This window comes from Meriones unguiculatus (assembly GCF_030254825.1).
Source record: "Meriones unguiculatus strain TT.TT164.6M chromosome Y unlocalized genomic scaffold, Bangor_MerUng_6.1 ChrY_unordered_Scaffold_23, whole genome shotgun sequence".
NCBI classification, from domain to species: Eukaryota; Metazoa; Chordata; class Mammalia; order Rodentia; family Muridae; genus Meriones; species Meriones unguiculatus.
The window spans coordinates 28267759-28276482 of record NW_026843709.1 but is presented as its reverse complement, the minus strand read 5'-3'; positions in this window follow the sequence as shown (position 1 = coordinate 28276482).

Below are 8724 nucleotides of genomic sequence, written 5' to 3'. Positions count from 1 at the left end.
GCTGCCTAGATTGAAGCATGAAGGCAGCTCAGCCTTTCTCTCAAGGAGGCTGTCTGCTTGGTGCTTTTAATAAGTAGATCCTGAAACTCTTACTGGCTTTCATTTTTTTTCATGATATCATTCTCCCTCTCATCCAATCAGCATCTAACCATTCTGATATTATAATAGCACTGGGATGTCATGATGAATTTTCATGTCATGATGCCATTGTGATGTCATAATTGTATCATAATGGCATCATAGTATTCATTGGATGTTGTAATATCATTGTGAAGTCTTAGCGTTGTGAATTCATAATAGCTTTTTTATTTCATAATTCCATTCTGGTGTCATAATAACATGATGTCAATCATGTTGAAATACCTTTTCAAACTCATAATAGCATTGTGATGTCATAATGACATTGTAAATCATGATACCATTGGGATGCTATAATATTGTAATGTCATAATAGAATTATGATGTCAAAATACCTTTGTGATGTCATAATACCTTTGTGATTTCATATCATTGTGATATCATAATAGCATTGTCATGTCTTAATAGCATGAAATATCAAAATAGCATTGTAAATTTATCATAGAATTGAGATGTTTTAATATAGTTGAAAAGTCATACTGTTGTGACATCAGAATAGTGGTGTAATTTTATAATTCCATTGTGATATAACACAATCATATTGTAAGAGCATTGTGATGTCATCAAGCATTGCAAAATCATAATATTGTGATGTCATAATATCATTGTGTTGTCATAATAATATTGTGAAATTGTAATACCATCATGGAGTGTCATAACATTGCAATGTCATAATAGTATTATGATGCCATAATACCTTTGTGATGTTGTAATAGCATTGTGATTTCATATCATTGTAATGTAGTAATAAGATTGAGATATCAGAATAGCATCATGAATCAATAATAGCATTGTGATGTCATAATTCCATTGGGATTTCATATCATTGTGATGTCATAATAACATTTTGAGATCATAATAGTGTTGTGATGTCATACTATAATTATGATTGTCAAATTACCTTTATGATGTTATAAAACAATCATGGTGTAATAGTACTTTTATGTCACAATTCTATTGTGATGTTATGATGAATTTTGATGTCTTAATGCCATTGTCATAGAATAATCGTATTGTAATGTCATCAGAGCGTTTTGAAGTCATATAGTTCTAAAATCATAATAGCACTTTGTTATAAAAATTCCATTGTGATGTCATAGCACAATCTTGTAATACCACTGTATTAATAGCTTGGTGATTTCATAATACCATTTTGAATTCATAATACCATTGTGATGTCCACATAGCATTGTGATGTCATATCATTGTGGTGTCATAATGGTCTTGTGATGCCATACCCTTGTGATGTCATCATAGATATGTGATGTCATCATAGCATTGTAATGTCATAATACCATTATGATGTCCTAATACCATGGTGATGTCATAATTTTTTTAATCATCATATAATTGTGAAGTCATAAAACCATTGTAAAATCATAATAGCAGTGTGATATCATAATACTCTTGTGATGTCATCATAACATTGTAATGTCATAATAGCATTTTGAGAACATAATAGAATTTTGATGTTGTAATACAATTGTGAAGTCATATAATTGTGAGAATATTATAGCATTTGAATGTCTTCCTATTGTCATGTAATAATTCCATTAGATGTCACAATAGCCCTGTGATATTATAATTCCATTTTGATAAAATAATAATATTGGAATGTCTTACTATTGTGATAATAGCATTGTGATGTCATAACACCATTGGGAAGTCATGACACTGTTTTTATTTCATAATACCATTGTAATATCATAAAATCAGTTATATGTGATGACACCCTTGTGAAGACATTATACCATTGAGATGTCATAATAAAGTTCTAATGTGATTGTATCAATAAGGTATCATAATAGCATTGTGATGTCATAACAGCATTTTGATGTTACAATGCCATTGTAATGTCATAATTCGGTTGAGATATCATAACAGAATTTGATGTAATATTAGCATTTTTTCTTTTTTGTTTTTTTATTCTTTATTAATTACACTTTATTAACTTTGTATCCCCCCTATGGTTCCCTCCCTCCTACCCTCCCAATCTCTCCCTTTCTCCACCCTTTGCATGCATGACCCTTCCCATGTCCACTGATAGGGGAGGTCTTCTTTTCCTTCTGTCTGATCCTAATCAATTAAGTCTCATCAGGAATGGCTTCCTTGTCCTCTTCTGTGGCCTGGAAATGCTGCTTCTCCCTCAGGGAGAGATAATTAAAGAACAGGCCAATCAGTTCATGTCAGAGAGCCCACTTGGACACTGAGCTGCCATGGGCTACATTTGTGCAGGAGTCTTAGGTTATATCCATGCGTGGTCCTTGGTTGGAGTATCAGTCTAAGGAAAGACCACTGTGCTCTTTGTAGAGTTCCTGTCCTCTCCAGATCTTACTGTTTCCCACTTCTTTCATAAGATTCCCTGCACTCTGCCCATAAGTCTCAGCACCTGCATTGATGGTCTGCAAGGAAGAGCCTTTCAGAGGTCCTTGTGTCAGGCTCCTGATTTGTTCCCTCTTTTTGCTTTCTTCTATGTCCATATTCTTTGCCTTTCTGGATAGGTATTGAGAATTTTAGCAATAGTCCTCCCTCTTGATTAGTTTCTTTAGGTGTACAGGTTGTAGTAGGTTTATCCTATATTATATGTCTATATGAGTGTGTATATAATATGTGCATCTTTCTTCTTCTGGGATAGCTCACTCAGGATGATCTTTTCAAGATCCCACCATTTTTCTGGAAATTTCATAATTTCCTTGTTTTTTTATTGCTGAGTAATATTCCATTGGGCAGATGTACCACAATTTCTGTATCCATTCCTCCAATGAGGGGCATCTGGACTCTTTACTCATTCGCACAGGAGACAACTTCCTGAAGAGAACACCAATAGCACAGGCTCTAAGATCAACAATCAATAAATGGGCCTTCAAGAAATTAAAAATATTCTGTAATGCAAAGGACACTGTCATCAGAACAAAATGACTGCATACAGATTGGCAAAGGATCTTCACCAACCTATATCTGAAAGGTAACTAATATCAAGTATATATAAAGAGCTAAAGAAGTTAAACAGCAAAAAATTAAGTAATCCAATTAAAAATGGAGTACAGAGATAAAGACAGAATTCTCAATAGAGGAATATCAAGTGGCAGAGAAACACTTAAAGAAATGTTCAACATCATTATTCATAAGGGAAATGCAAATCAAAACCACCCTAAGATTTCACCTTACACCGATCAGAATGGCTAAGATCAAAAACTCAAGTGACAACATATTCTGGAGAAGTTGTGGAGAAAGGGGAACCTTCCTCCATTGCTGGGTGGGAATGTAAACTTGTAAAACCACTCTGGAAATCAATCTGGCACTGCCTCAAATAGGAATGGCATTTCTTCAAGATACAGCTATACCACTCCTAGGCATACACCCAAAAGAGCCTCCAGTACACAGTAAAACACATTTTCTCAACCATGTTTGTAGGAGCCTTATATGTAATTTATAAAAATGATAATTTGATGTCATAAAGCCATTGTGATATCATAATCACAATGTGATGTCAAAAATACCATTGTGATGTCATAATTGCATTTAAATGTCATACTATTTTGATGTCATAATACCATTGTGATGTCATAATATCATTTTGAAGTCATAATACCATCATGATATCATAATAAAATTATGATGTTATAATACTCTTTTGAGGTCATAATGCCATTGTGAATTCAAAATTCTATTGTGATTACATACTACAATCATGTTGAAATACCATTGTAATGTCATAATAGCATTGTGATGTTATAATACTATTGGTGTGTCATAATACCATTGGGATATCATGACACCATTGTGATGTCATAATACCATTGTGATGTCATAAGAACACAGAGATATCATGACACAATTTTGATGACATAAATCCATTGTGATGTCATAACAAATTTGTGATGTCATATTACATTTGTGATATCCTAATAGATTTGTGATGTCTAATATAATTGTGTAGTCACAATATCATTGTGATGTCATAAAAACATTTTATGTCATATTGCCATTGTGATGTCATAATAGTGTTGTGTTGTCATCATAGCACTCTGATGTTGTAATAACATTGTTAAGTAATCATGCCATTCAGATATCATAATACACTGTGATGCCATATCATTGTGAAGACATGATAACATTGTGATGTCATAATAGTATTGTGATGTTATAAGAGCATTGTGATAATGTAATAGTATTTTAAGGTCATAATGCCATTGTAATGTCAAAATTCCATTGTGATGTCATACCACAATTGTGTCTGAATAGTATCATGAAATCATAATAGCATTATGATTTTATGAAAGCATTGGGATGTCATGACAATTTTTGATGTCATGATAGCATTATGATTTTTAATAAAATTGTTGTCATAATAGCACTGTGATGTAATAGCATTGTGATGTCATAAAACTCTTGTGAAATGATAATACCATTGGTTGTCATAGCATTATGCTGTCATAATAACATTGTGATGTCAAAATTCCATTGTGATGTTATACTATCAATGTAATGTCAAAATGCCATAGTGATATCATAATAGCATTTTGAGGGTATAATTCCATTGTGATGTCAAAATTCCATTGTGATGCCATAATATCATTTTGAAGAGAAAATTCCATTGTGAGGCCATAAGAGCATTTTGAAGCTATTATACTATTGTGATGCCAGCATAGCATTGGGTTAGGATTAGGGTAGGTTTAGGGTTAGGGTTAAGGGTTAGATTTAGTGTCAGGTTAGGCTTCTTTTTTTTTTTTTTTCAATGCAGTTTATTCAGGAACCTTGAACAATCCTCGGACCCTGGGGAAAGCCAGCCCACAGCTTAAATAGCCTCTGGGTAGCCAACCTCAGCATGCCACGTGGGCAGTGCAGATAGGTCCACATACATGGAAGCAAACCAGATCCTCAGCCTTAGCCAAATGTGGAGTTGTTTGTGACAGAGAGCACTCACCATCGGGAAGGGGGAAGGCAGAAACCAGCTCCATCTTTCAGGCGCAGCATTCCGCAGCTCTCTACAGTTCCCCCTTTTGGTTTTGGACGCATCAGGCAAGAGTAGAGGTCTGATCTCTGATATTAGAAATAAATTGGGACTTTGTACTGATGTTCATTTAGGTGTCATCCACCCAAAGATCATCAGACATGTCCGATACCTTTTTCTCAGAGGCGGGACCTGGGGCATCAACCCGCATGCAAACAGACACGCTCTTCTCTGGGTCCAAAGCGGCTGACCCCGAGTGCAGTGCTTAGCCTCGCATCCTGAGTGTAACATTTTGGCTTTTTATGGTAGCCAACCATGCTTGGGGAGACTGTCCTGCTTCAATGGCTGTAAAGGCCTGAATGGTCATGGCTGCATTACGCTGTTGTGAGACTCTAATCTTGCATATATACGACAGGTAAACCAAGGAGACCAACACCAGAAGGCCTGCTAATGCTCCCATGCCCGCCCATTCCTTCAGATGATTCATGGCTGCAGCTATCCATGAGGATAATCCTGTGGCTAGTCCTGCGTCCACTCTGGTAGAATTTACCATGACAATGGCCACTCTCAGCTGCTCCATCATAGTATCGAATTCTCCAGCCTCTGACATGAACTGACTGGCCTGCTCTTTAGTCACCTCCTTCTGAGGGGGAGCAGCCTTAGCAGGCCATAGTAGAGGACAATGCAGCCACTTTTGATGTGAACTGACAGACTAAGATCAGAAAGGAGAGGAGAACCTCCCCTATCAGTGGAATTGGGGAGTGGCATGCAAGCAGAGGGAGGAGGGAGGGTAGGACTGGGAGGGGAGGGAGGGGCTTATGGGGGGATGCAGAATGAATAAAGTGTAATTGATGAAAAATTAAAAAAAAGGGAAAAATTATTTAAGAACCTTAAATAACTTTCAAAAGTGGAGGAAAACATGGAGTTAGTCAATTTACATGGAGCACATCTCGCCCCTGAAGGCAATGGGCTCCTGAACCTACTCAGACCTCGGACACCACCACTGCTAGTTCTAGAACTGATGCAGGATGTTCCAACGAGGGGGTTAAGGCTTCTCCTAATATTTCCTATAAGCCCACACCTGTTTGTTTATATCCCCCATTTTTACTCATTATTAGCCAGATAGAGCCAAGTAATTGTGGTAATGATACTTGCTTTTTTGCCCAAGGCTGTAATGCTAGTAAATTTACTAGCTGGTTACTCGCATGCCTCGCTGGGTGCCTGTGCCCGTTGATGCCCTCACGCTATGATTCTCTTCAGACAGAAAAGGGATCCGGGAATTACAGCTGCCATTTTTACTGCCATCTCATTGGCGGTTGTTGGAGCTACCACCACGGCATTAGCCATGAGTCATACTGGGCAGACTACTCAGACCCTGAATAACCTTTTAGTCAATGTAGCTCATGCCTTAGATGTACAAAAAGAAATTAATGCTCAACTAAAAGGAGGTTTGATGGTGTTCAATCAGAGGAATGACCTCGTACAGGAGCAAATTGATACCCTATGGCAAATCACTCAAGTTGGCTGTCAATGAAAGTATGCTGGACTTTGAGTCACTAGCATACAACATGAGAATTTTCCCTGTACTGCAAATCTGTCTAAACAATTGTCTAGCTATATTTTAGGTAATTGGACAGGTTAGGTCTCTTTTAAGTGGGTTTTGACATTTCTTTTGACTATTTTTTGTTTGTGCCCATTTTGATATGGGATAGACAGTTTTGCTTTTTAAACATATGAAGTATTATTTTGAGTATTTAGTACTTGACTAGGCCGGTGTGTACTTTGCCAGTTGTAAGCCTGTTATGTCTGTCTTGCATTAGGCATGGCCAATATCTAACCTCCTTGAAAATATCTCATGTTGAAAGGATAAGTCAGCTTCCAGAGCTGTATGACATGTTAATTTAGTCAGCATTTAAAAGTCTTTTTGACATGGCAGGCGTGTAGTTTGCATGTTTGTCTCCCAGCCTAATTTTAGGTCATTGACCAACAGAACATATCTCTAAAGCCAAAATGCTCTTTTGCACCATTTCTTCTTTGGAAGTCCCACTTTCTGAAATTAACTGGAATTTTTAGAGCATTGTGACATCATCTCTCCTCAGATAAACCTAAAATTGATGTGAATTCTATCTTTAAAACAGTTAGGACATAATATCTGTCATTAAGAAAAAAGAAATTACATGGTAAACTTAAGGAAAATTTTGTCATTTTGAATCTTAGACCATCTCTGCAAGTGTCTAAATAGCAGGAATTGCCATCCTGGCTTTTATTATGTAAATTAGGCTGATCAAGGATTCACAGATTTGCCTGTTTCTTTTTACTTTGTGTTGGGATTAAAGGCATGTGCCTTCATCAACTTGTTCAAGTATTTTTTCTCAAATCAATGTAATTGTAACTCAAAGCATTTAAATAAAAATTAAGCAAAGAGACAAGAAAATTTTAAATTCTTGGCAACTTGTTATGCTCTAACAAGCAAATCCCAGTTGATTTTTATTTTTTGTTTTGGAATTAAATTGATGTTTTAGTGAATGGGTGGACCCTTACCAAAAAGAGCTGAAAAGTATCTTGCAGCCAGAGAGCTTTGAATTTTAGCCGTTATTAATCTAATTTTTATTAGGAAGAATGCTCTGTCTTCTGTAACTTATTATTCCATTCCTTGGTTGTTTTCCCCATTTTTTTCCTTGCACTTTCTTGGAGAAGTCCTCCAGAAGAGCCATCCTCATTAAATGTATTGCAACCAGATCCATGACTATGACAACCAAAACAAAGCCCAAAGCCAAAGTGGATTAAAACACACTCTGCCATGGCCTTTTTTTTTTTCAATGCAGTTTATTTAGGAACCTTGAACAATCATCTGACCCTGGGGAAAGCTAGCCCACAGGTTAAATAGCCTCTGGGTAGCCAACCCCAGCGTTCCACGTGGGCAATGCAGATAGGTCCACATACATGGAACCAAGCCAGATCCTCAGCCTTAGCCAAATATGGAGTTGTTTGTGACAGAGAGCACTCACTCACCATTGGGAAGGTGGAAGGTGGAAACCAGCTCCATTTTAAGGCGCAGCATTATGCAGCTCTCTACAGTTCCCCCTTTTTGTTTTAGACACATCAGGCAAGAGTAGAGGTCTGATCTCTGATATTAGAAATAAATTGGGACTTTGTACCAATTTTTTTAAGAGGCTGTTTTAGGCCAAGCTCGGTATAAAGGTTTTTGTGCCTCCAGTTCCAGTTCCTGTCTTTCCAAACATGGCTGCGGAATTTAGCTCAGCTGAGCCAGCCACAGTATAAGGAAGCCATGCTTGTGTATCATCCTTTTAGACTGTAGCAGCAGCCAGTTTTGTTATGTTGAGTGTGAGGTCTGTCCATAATAGGCCTATTTAAGACTCTCTTTTAAAAGACAGCAATTGATCTGGGAGTTTTTAGGTTTTAAGTTTGGGTTATTAGCCTTATATTACTGCTAGTTTATTCCTCCCACCAAATGAAGTTAAAGTATGATTTAAAGGGTGTGGATACTTAGATTAGTTTTGTGGCCATTTATTGTACAGTTAGATTAGCTGGGCCTGGGCTCCATTTGTTAATAGTTATCAATATTTATGATTGAAATATCTTTTAGTTAAACAGTGGCTATTCCCAAACTA